At 66.5% G+C, this 10,873-nt stretch overlaps 1 protein-coding gene across 3 annotated transcripts in view; it reads left to right on the top strand.

Annotated features, from left to right (window-relative positions):
• The first annotated feature begins 5,205 nt into the window (after positions 1 to 5,205).
• MAN2A2 (mannosidase alpha class 2A member 2) overlaps positions 5,206 to 10,873 on the top strand; it is a 37,613-nt gene continuing 31,945 nt past the window's right edge. For 2 of the 3 annotated variants that reach the window (XM_084642201.1, XM_084642202.1), the window contains exon 1: positions 5,234 to 5,366. The gene's annotated coding sequence lies outside the window, so the exon portion shown is untranslated. Of the gene's footprint in view, positions 5,367 to 10,873 lie in introns of all 3 variants that reach the window. The other variant, XM_084642203.1, reaches the window with a different exon arrangement.

Here is a 10,873-nt window from a genome sequence, read left to right as displayed (position 1 = left end):
ACAGGAGCAGGCCCGCGCTTAGCGGCCGTATCAGACCTTCTGCTTCCCTTGGGCCCTGGCTAAATTCTTCCCGGCCAAGTCCATGAGCTCAGCGAGCTTTTCCCGGAAAGTCAGGACATGCTCCACCACTGATTTTCCATCGGGGGAGGCCTTCCCCTCCCACTCGTCTCTCATCAAGTCGCATCACTCTCCTCCCATACAGCAACTCGAAAGGAGAGAACCTGGTTGATTCCTGGGGCACTTCCCGGTACGCGAACAGCAGGTGGGGTAAATACTTGTCCCAGTGGGTGCTGGTCCATAAAGGTTTTCAGCATCATCTTTAGCGTCCCATTGAACCTCTCCACCAGCCCGTTGGATTGGGGGTGATATGCTGAGGCCCAGGTGTGCTGGACCCCACACTTCTCCCACAAGCACCGGAGCAGAGTTGACATGAAATTGGACCCCTGGTCTGTAAGGACCTCCTTGGGGAGCCCCACTCTGCTGAAAACGGTCAGCAGTGTATCTGCCACAATGTCTGCCTCGGGATAGTGAGTAGTGAAATCTACCACCACCAGAATGTAATTTTTCCCTCTCCGAGTTGCCTTGCTGAGGGGTCCCACTATGTCCACGGCCACCTTCTGGAACGGCTCCTCTATGATGGGCAGGGGTTTCAATGCCGCTTTCCCCTTGTCCAGGGCCTTCCCCACCCTCTGGCAGGGGTTGCAGGACCTGCGGTATTGTTGGACAACATCAAAGACCCCGGGCCAGTAAAAGTTCTGTAGCAGTCGCTGCCTGGTGCGCTGGATTCCCTGGTGTCCCGAGAGAGGGACATTGTGGGCCAGGTACAGCAGCCTGCTGTGGTACTTCTGGGGGACCGCTAGCTGCCTCCTGATCCCCCATGGTTCCACTTCCCCTTGGGGAGCCCATTCCCGGTACAGTAATTCCTTTTCCCACAGGAATCTCTCCTGGCAGCCTTTCCCCAGGGGTTTCTCCGCGCTGTGGCCAGCAAGTTCCCTCAGCTTCTGTAAGGAGGGATCCTTCTGCAGCTCGGCCTGGAATTCAGTGGCTGGGGAAGGGGTGGGGACCTGCTCCCTTGCAGTGGCTGGGTCTGGGGCCAGAGCCCTGCCAAATCCTGTCCCCAGTGGCTCCTTTCCCGCTGGGGTAGAGACCAGCACCCCCGGCCGGGCACGACCCCCAGTGTCAGAGCAGAGTGCCTTTCACTGGCTCTGGCTACGGGTGATGACTAGGCTGCTTTGGGGGCCGCCTGGCCAATCCGCTAGGTCACCCCTCATCAGCACGTGGTTGGCAGCTGATGGTGCACCCCCACATCTTTGGGGCCCTCCTTGGCCCCCCATTTCAGATGTACCCTCCCCACAGGTACCTTAAACAGGGGCCTGCACACACCCATCAGGGTCAGGTAGGTGTTGGACACCACCCGGTCTGGGGCCACCACTTCGGACTGGGCCAGCATCACCTCAGCGCCCGTGTCCCAGTACCCTGTGATCTGCTTCCCAACCACCTCCAGGGGAAAGAGGCACTCGCTCCTCAGGGCCCATCCCGTGCCTACTCTGTAGATTAAGAACTTCAAATCCAGAGCATCAAGCCTCCCTGAGGAGCTGGCCTGGGAGACTCCTCCCTCTAGGGCCATTGCTAAATTGCCAGCCCCTCCTGCTTGGGGCTAATCCCCCTTTGTTTTACTGCTCTCCAGTCACTTACTGCAGGAGGCTCTGTCCAGGGGTGCAGTTTGATCCCACTACTACCACCAGTTGTCACGGAGTCACCAGGCGATGCTCTGGAACTGCTCCCTAAGAAGCCAGTCAGGACTCTGGGGGTGCCTCCTCTCTGGGAGCAGCCTGTCTGCAGGACACACAGCTCACACAGCTTCCACCTTCCTGGGTCTGACCTCGGAGCATTCAGCATCCTCTGCCCCTCCGTGCACTTCTCCCAGCGAGTCCGCCCAGGCGGGGTCCTGGGGAAGCCAGAGGGTCGTGCCCCCCAAGTCCACAGTCAGATGGGGCTCTCAGCCAGCATAAAACAGAAGGTTTATTCATCGACAGAAACACAGCATAGAACAGAGCTTGCTATTACAGACAGCAGTGACTTTCAGCAAAGTCCATCTTGGGAATCCTGGGCCAGATGCCCTGGATTCCCCCTCTTCCAGTTCCCACAAGCAGACTGCCAGCCTCCAGCCTTCATGCCCCTCCTCCTTCTCTTTGTCTTGCTTCCCAGGCCAAAGGTGTCAACTGGTCACATCCCCCTCCTGGGTCTCTGGTTACACAGGTGCAAACAGCTGGGCAGTCTCACCTGCCCTGAGGGCCTCAGCAAAATCACACGCCCAGTTCCCACCACTGAAGCATTGGTGCAGTACCCAGGGAAACTAAGGCACACACAGTGTTTAGTCTAGGACAGTAAGACTCACATGCAGCATAACAAGATGAATAAAACCCCACTTCGTCACACTCCTCACTCCCCTCCCATGGCTGGAGCCAGAGGGAGATTAGGGTTTGTGGGGCCCATGGGTTAGAGCATGTGAGGGGCTCCCCCATCCTCTCGCGGCGCTCCAGCTAGGGAGTGGGGTCAGGGTGCAGGGGCCCCTGGGGTATGGGCCCTGTTGGCCCAGTGGCTAATCGGCCACTGGCTGGAGCTGAGCGTGGTGCTGGGTCCAGGCCTCTCTTGTTTAACCCTTGAGGGGAGCAAGGGAAGGGGGTTCTGAATCTCAAATTTTGCTTTCCCTTCCGACAGGCCTGACACTGGGACCTTGGTGTGGTTTCCCTGTAGCTGCAGCCCTAGTCGTGTGGCGGGTCCCCTGCACACGAGTGAAGTGACTCTCCCAGCTAAGGAGGGTCAAAAGGTGGGCGTGGGAAGACCCGTGCTGCCCCGGCCCCAGAACAGAGGGGCTGAGGGTGAACATTGCTCGCTGGCAAGAGGGGAGGTGTCACCTGCAGACAAAGGCCTTATCCCTACAGAGTGTGGGCCGGAGCAAGGCCCAGCAAAAGCAGCAGCAGATGCACCAGGACATAATGGGGCTTTTCCTACAGCAAGTGCAGCTACTGCGACTCTCATGGACCAGCGGCTTCAACACTCCCGGGCTCGCCTGCCGTCGCAGTGAGTGGAGAACTGCAGCACGGTGCCTCCCTCCCCCACTCAGCACCAGCGCACCTACCCCTGCCCCTCCGCCGCGGGGCAAACACGGGCCCTCCGCTGCCCTGGGAGATCCCTGGCTGGTGGATGTGTTCCTGTGCCCTGTTTTGTGATTTCTGTAAGTTAAGCTGTATGTGCTGTAAAGTTCATCACATCTGGTTTGGGGCTGCTCTCATAACTGAAGAAAACTCTTTGGATTTAAAGTGACTCATCTTGATTAGTTTCCAACACCTGGTGTCCAACACCTGCTGGCAGGGAAGGGGACGCCCTTGTGCACTCACATGGGATCAGTGCAAAACAGGGTCCCTGCTATGTGGATAGCCAGCCCACAGCCGAATAGCTGTGCTGGCAGTGATCTGTGCCCAGATGTGCAGCAAGCACCATGCAGTTCCTAAGGGGGGGAAGGTTGGCGGGTGCAGCCCAGCCGGGGGAGGGGGAAGGGGAGTTGGGGGGTGCAGCCCAGCCAGGGGAGGGGGAAGGGGACTTGGGGGGTGCAGCCCAGCCGGGGGAGGGGGAAGGGGAGTTGGAGGTGTGCAGCCCAGTGCGGGGGAGGTGCAGTCCAGCCAGGGGAAGGGGAAGGGGAGTTGGGGGGTGCAGCCCAGCCAGGGGAGGGGGAAGGGGACTTGGGGGGTGCAGCCCAGCCAGGGGAGGGGGAAGGGGAGTTGGGGGGTGCAGCCCAGCCAGGGGAGGGGGAAGGGGAGTTGGGGGATGCAGCCCGGCCAGGGGAGGGGGAAGGGGAGTTGGAGGTGTGCAGCCCAGCCAGGGGAGGGGGAAGGGGAGTTGGGGGGTGCAGCCCAGCCGGGGGAGGGGGAAGGGGAGTTGGGGGGTGCAGCCCAGCCAGGGGAGGGGGAAGGGGACTTGGGGGGTGCAGCCCAGCCAGGGGAGGGGGAAGGGGAGTTGGAGGTGTGCAGCCCAGCCAGGGGAGGGGGAAGGGGAGTTGGGGGATGCAGCCCAGCCAGGGGAGGGGGAAGGGGAGTTGGGGGGTGCAGCCCAGCCGGGTCCTGCTGGTCCCACAGCACAGGGACATGGCTCTGGGGTAACCAGTCCTTGGCACCACACACACCAGGAAGCACCAGTCAGTGCCAGTGTCACGCCCCAGCAGGAGAGGCCAATGGAGAGGGGAAAAGAGAGACAGGGGTGTAGGGACAGACATAGCGACAGGGGAGGATGGACAGATGGGGGGCAGGGGAGAGAAAGGAGAGGAACAAACAGATAAGGGGGAGGGGATGGTGGGATGGACAGACAGACAGCAGGGGGAGAGGATGGGGCGGAGGACAGACAGACAAAAGTCTGCAGAAGAGAAGAGTGTGGGGGGGATTTGATAGCAGCCCTCAGCTACCCGAAGGGGGGCTCCAGAGAGGATGGAGCTGGGCTGTTCCCAGGGGTGGCAGATGGCAGAACAAGTTGCAGGGGGGGAGGTCTAGGCTGGATATTCGGAAACACGATTTCACGGGGCGGGGGGTGAAGCGCTGGAATGGGATCCCTGGGGAGGCGGTGGGCTCTCCATCCTTAGAGGCTTTTAGGGTTTTTGACAAAGCCCTGGCTGGGATGATTTAGTTGGGGTTGGACTGGAACCTCCCGAGGTCCCTTCCAACCCTGATCTATGATTTTATGGGAGAGGACGGGGGACAGATGGACATCCGGGGATGGGGGTGGGGCAGGGCGGACAGACAGACAGCAGTGGGGGGGGGGTGTGGACAAACAGACGGGGACGGGGGGGGGTGGACGGACAGACAGCTGCGGGGGACAGATGAACAAACAGAAAGCAGGGGGGGAGGACGGACAGACAGCCGGGGGAGGGGGGAGCGGAGGGACAGACAGTGGGGGGGTGCGGACAGATAGACGGGGGGGGGGAGTGCGGATGGAGAGAGCCGGGGGTGGGGGGAGCGGAGGGACAGACAGTGGGGGGGAGCGGACAGACAGCGGGGGCGGGCGGACAGAGCCGGGGGAGGGGGGAGCGGACAGACAGCTGGGGGAGGGGGGACGGACAGACAGACAGCTGGGGGGAAGGACAGACAGCGGGGGCGGGCGGACGGAGCCGGGGGAGGGGCCTGGGCGCATCCCGGCTCGCAGCCTCCTGCCCGGTCCCAGCAGCCGGCGCAGCCCGGGGCGCGGAGGCGGCGGCTGCCGGAGAGGCCGCGGCCGGCCCAGGAGCGGCGGCGCCCGGGGATCGGAGCCCGGCCCGGCCCGGCCCGGCGGAGGATGTGAGCGGACCGGGCCCGGGGCTGCCGCAGCCGGAGCCGGAGGTAAGGGGGAGCCGGCCCGGTCCGCGCCTCGCACCTGGCGCCGCGGGCTGCGCTGCCGGCCGGGGGCGGAGGGGCCCCGGGGTGCGGCCAGGGGCCCCGGGGTGCGGCCAGGGGCCCCGGGGTGCGGCCAGGGGCCCCGGGGTGCGGCCAGGGGCCCCGGGCGGCCCGGGCGCGGTGCGGCTGGACAGCTCCCGATCGGCCCCGCCAGCCGCAGCGCCAGCCCGGGCGGGACCCTGCAGCCGCAGCGCGGGGCGCCGGGTCCCTGGCCCCGCAGCGGGAGCTGGGCGCCCCGGTCAGCTCCAGGCCCTGGCCAGCCTGGAGACATGTCCCTCCCTCCCCTAGCTTGGGGACCCGGCCCCAGCCGCGCCCTGCGGCCCAGCTCCGCCGAGCGCAGGCTGGGAACCAGGGTGTCCTTGGAGCCCCGGCAGTGTCCCCGAGCGCCCCGTGTCGCGGCCCCAGACCCTGCGCCCCGCGGGCCCCTCTCTGGGTCTCAGCCCAGCCTCTCCAGAGGGGAGTTTCTCCAGGCCCCTGCAGTGCTGGGGGACCCCTGCTGCGCCCCGGACCCAGGGAGGCCTCCAGAGACCTGTAGGCACCAGGGCACTAGGTTCTTCTCCATCCCATTCCTCAGCGCCCAGACATCTCTGCTCTTCTGACTGCAGGGGTTCACCCGGCTGGGGGCTCAGAGCCCAGGTCCCTGTCCTGGGCTCATACCCTTCATTTAAGAACAGCACATCAGCCAGACTGGGTCATCCCCAGGGTCCATCCAGCCCAGCATCCTGTCTGCCGACACTGGCCGGTGCCAGGCCCCTGAGCGGGAATGAACAGAGCAGGGCCTTTCAAATCATAGCGCGTAGGCACTGCACATTACTTCGTGTGACCCTCCTTTGCCGTGCCTCACAATCCCCCTGCTCCCAACAAACCCCAGTAACTGTGCCGTCCATCAGTTCTGCCCCCACTGCTCAGCCCCATGCAGGGCCGTAATAAACGTGGTAGCCCACGGGCCAGGCACAGAACCATGCGGACCCGCTGACAGTCAGTGGCCAGGAAGGAAACTGACCATTTCACACATTCGACTCCTGTCGGGCCACTTTCTGCGCCAGGACAGCTTAGTTCAAAGGCCTTGCAAAGCCAAATAAGTGATGGCAGCTGGTTCCCCTGTATCCACTTCCTGACACAACCTCAGAGCCCATTGCTACCAGTTCCTCGGCAGGAGCCGGGTTGGGACCCCCTCCCATCACCCTCTCCCCAGCTTTGCTAGGTTGCTGTTAGTTACTGGCTTAGCCAGCCTGTCCCATCCCCTGGGACCTCAGAGAGATCCCTGAGCAGCTGCTTCATGGCCTGAGCTATAATCTCCTTCCCTCCCATGCAGCCAGGCAGCTGGTGCTTCCACCAGCTTGCTCGCCTGCGTGTTGACCCCAGCCACCCATCTGAGCCCCTTCACGGGCTTCCAGAGCAGACTGAGCCCTCTCACCCTCTCCAGGGCCCTTGCCACGTCCCCCATTCTCACCCTGCACTCTGCCTGTTCCACGCTCCCTCCTGCTCCCTCTCCAGACTTCCTGCCTCTGCCCAGTGCCGAGCTGAGCCCTGGCCCTCCAGGTGCCCAGAGAGCTTGAGTCTGGCTGGAATATCACCCCCCACCCAGGGCTGACTGCTCAGCCCTAGCAGCAGCCCCTCGAGGCAGGAGCAGCTTGTGCGTCCCTGGGCAGAGCTGGTGACTAGTTGGCATCGGGAGTGCAGGGACGGTGCCAGGCTCCCCTGGCTGTGGTGTGTGGCTGGGAAGAGAGCACAAGGGGGCTGGCTGCTGCCAGGGCATGAGTCGCTCAGCTCAGAGAGCTGGGTTTCCTCTCTGGGTGGGCTGTGCAAATTCCTGAGTGTGTCAGCTGGGCCCCTGTGTGCAGTGGGAATGGGCGAGGGAAGCCCTTGAAGCCTCCCGGTGACAGCTGCTGTGTGTTGTGGATTGGGGGTTTCAGGCCCACCAACCAGGCTGGGCAGGGCCTAGCTGCCCCACCTCAGGTGCCCTCAGCATCTCCTGCTGTTGGCCCAATGCCTTGGGGGGGGGGGCTGGGAGCAATTTCTTCCATCTGGCTGGATTCTGCCTTATTCTGGCTGCTGCCCTGTGGCTGGGTGGGGGCCTCCTGGATGATTCCCGTGCCAGACTGGACGCCAGCTCTTGGCTCAGATGGCAGGGCAGGTGCATTGGTCACTCCCTTTTTCCAGCCCCAGGAGACCTGCCCGAGAGCTCATGCTGGCCCCAGAGGCTGATTGCACTGCCAGAAGGGAGCACTGGGACTGGCTAGTCTGCCCTCCTGTAGGGCCCAGGCCGGAGCCCCTCGCCAGTGATCCCTGCACCCAGCCCAGCTGGCCGGCTGAGCAAGAGGGTAGCTTTTGCAGAGGATCAACCCGCTCCAGCTGAATTGCCCCGGGGTTAATCCTCTCCCCGCCCCCCCCAAATCTGTGCCTTCATCCTAGTGGGAATTTGGTTAGAGGGAGCCTGGTAAGAGGAGGGGGTGCGGTGGTGCAGTGTGGGCAAGGGGCATAGTGCTGAAATGTGAGGGAAGGGGACATGGTGGTGAAGCTAGGGGGAGGGGAAGGGGGATGTAATGGGGGATGGTGCGTGTGGTGGTGCAGTGAGGGGAGGGAAGGGGTGTGTGGTGGTGTAGTGTGAGGGAGGGGTGTGGTGATGCAGGGAGGGGAGGGGGAAGGGCATGGCGGTGCAGTGGGGGGAAGGGGACATGGTGGAGCTAGGGGGAGGGGGGTGTGGTGATGCAGTGAGGGGAGGGGAAGGGGTGTGGTGATGCAGTGAGGGGAGGGGGAAGGGCATGGCATGGCGGTGCAGTGAGGGGAAGGGGACATGGTGGAGCTGGGGGAGGGGGGTGTGATGATGCAGTGAGGGGAGGGGGAAGGGCATGGCATGGTGGTGCAGTGAGGGGAACGGGAGATGGTGGAGCTAGGGGGAGGGGGGTGTGGTGATGCAGGGAGGGGAGGGGGAAGGGCATGGCGGTGCAGTGAGGGGAAGGGGACATGGTGGAGCTAGGGGGAGGGGTGTGTGATGATGCAGTGAGGGGAGGGGGAAGGGCATGGTGGTGCAGTGAGGGGAAGGGGACATGGTGGAGCTAGGGGGAGGGGGGTGTGGTGATGCAGGGAGGGGAGGGGGAAGGGCATGGCGGTGCAGTGAGGGGAAGGGGACATGGTGGAGCTAGGGGGAGGGGGGTGTGGTGATGCAGGGAGGGGAGGGGGAAGGGCATGGCGGTGCAGTGGGGGGAAGGGGACATGGTGGAGCTAGGGGGAGGGGGGTGTGGTGATGCAGTGAGGGGAGGGGAAGGGGTGTGGTGATGCAGTGAGGGGAGGGGGAAGGGCATGGCATGGCGGTGCAGTGGGGGGAAGGGGACATGGTGGAGCTAGGGGGAGGGGGGTGTGGTGATGCAGGGAGGGGAGGGGGAAGGGCATGGCGGTGCAGTGAGGGGAAGGGGACATGGTGGAGCTAGGGGGAGGGGGGTGTGATGGTGCAGTGAGGGGAGGGGGAAGGGCATGGCGGTGCAGTGAGGGGAAGGGGACATGGTGGAGCTAGGGGGAGGGGGTGTGGTGATGCAGTGAGGGGAGGGGGAAGGGCATGGCATGGCGGTGCAGTGAGGGGAAGGGGACATGGTGGAGCTAGGGGGAGGGGGTGTGGTGATGCAGTGAGGGGAGGGGGAAGGGCATGGCATGGCGGTGCAGTGAGGGGAAGGGGACATGGTGGAGCTAGGGGGAGGGGGGTGTGGTGATGCAGTGAGGGGAGGGGGAAGGGCATGACGGTGCAGTGAGGGGAAGGGGACATGGTGGAGCTAGGGGGAGGGGGGTGGCAGTGCAGTGGGGGAGGGGATCCAGTGCCCTTCGTGGCTGGGGAGCAGGTGTCCTGGCCGGCCGAGCCGTGTGCCCGGCTGCGGGCTGTGCAGGGCAGGGTGTAATTCACGCTCAGCTCCCTCCCCAGCTCCTGGCACCGTCCCAGGCTTCACAGCTAAAAATACTGCCGGACGGCTCCAGCGCCGGGGGGATTAGGGTAACCAGGCCACAGCCATGCTCTGCCTGGCGTGGGGCGGGGGCTCCGGCACCCACCTGCTGCAGACGGGCTTCCTGTGTGTGCCCCGCAGCCTGCCAGGCTCCCGGCTGGGCCCCACCGGCCTCCCCCATCCCCCAGCTGAGTCTGTGAGCAGTGCTGTGGGCCGGGCAGGACAGGGAGCCGGGGGCGCTGGGTGTGGGGCAGCCCGGCCTGCACTGGGAGCCCGGGGGGCGCTGGGTGTGGGGCGGCCCGGCCTGCGCTGGGAGCCCGGGGGGCTCTGGGTGTGGGGCGTCCGTCCTGCGCTGGGAGCCGGGGGGCGCTGGGTGTGGGGCGGCCCGGCCTGCGCTGGGAGCCCGGGGGGCTCTGGGTGTGGGGCGGCCCGGCCTGTGCTGGGAGCCGGGGGGCGCTGGGTGTGGGGCGGCCCGGCCTGCGCTGGGAGCCCGGGGGGCGCTGGGTGTGGGGCGGCCCGGCCTGCGCTGGGAGCCGGGGGGCGCTGGGTGTGGGGCGGCCCGGCCTGCGCTGGGAGCCGGGGGGCGCTGGGTGTGGGGCGGGCAGGACAGGGAGCCGGGGGCGCTGGGTGTGGGGCGGCCCAGCCTGCGCTGGGAGCCGGGGGGCGCTGGGTGTGGGGCGGGCAGGACAGGGAGCCGGGGGCGCTGGGTGTGGGGCGGCCCGGCCTGCGCTGGGAGCCCGGGGGGCGCTGGGTGTGGGGCGGCCCGGCCTGCGCTGGGAGCCCGGGGGGCTCTGGGTGTGGGGCGTCCGTCCTTCGCTGGGAGCCCGGGGGGCGCTGGGTGTGGGGCGGCCCGGCCTGCGCTGGGAGCCCGGGGGGCGCTGGGTGTGGGGCGGCCCGGCCTGCGCTGGGAGCCCGGGGGGCGCTGGGTGTGGGGCGGCCCGGCCTGCGCTGGGAGCCGGGGGGCGCTGGGTGTGGGGCGGCCCGGCCTGCGCTGGGAGCCCGGGGGGCGCTGGGTGTAGGGCGGCCCGGCCTGCGCTGGGAGCCGGGGGGCGCTGGGTGTGGGGCGGGCAGGACAGGGAGCCGGGGGCGCTGGGTGTGGGGCGGCCCGGCCTGCGCTGGGAGCCCGGGGGGCGCTGGGTGTGGGGCGGCCCGGCCTGCGCTGGGAGCCGGGGGGCGCTGGGTGTGGGGCGGGCAGGACAGGGAGCCGGGGGCGCTGGGTGTGGGGCGGCCCGGCCTGCGCTGGGAGCCGGGGGGCGCTGGGTGTGGGGCGGGCAGGACAGGGAGCCGGGGGCGCTGGGTGTGGGGCGGCCCGGCCTGCGCTGGGAGCCCGGGGGGCGCTGGGTGTGGGGCGGCCCGGCCTGCGCTGGGAGCCCGGGGGGCTCTGGGTGTGGGGCGTCCGTCCAGCGCTGGGAGCCGGGGGGCGCTGGGTGTGGGGCGGCCCGCCCTGCGCTGGGAGCCCGGGGGGCGCTGGGTGTGGGGCGGCCCGGCCTGCGCTGGGAGCCCGGGGGGCGCTGGGTGTGG

This window comes from Lepidochelys olivacea, assembly GCF_965140295.1.
Source record: "Lepidochelys olivacea isolate rLepOli2 genome assembly, chromosome: 10".
NCBI classification, from domain to species: domain Eukaryota; kingdom Metazoa; phylum Chordata; order Testudines; family Cheloniidae; genus Lepidochelys; species Lepidochelys olivacea.
This window is presented reverse-complemented; position numbering and strand designations above follow the sequence as displayed.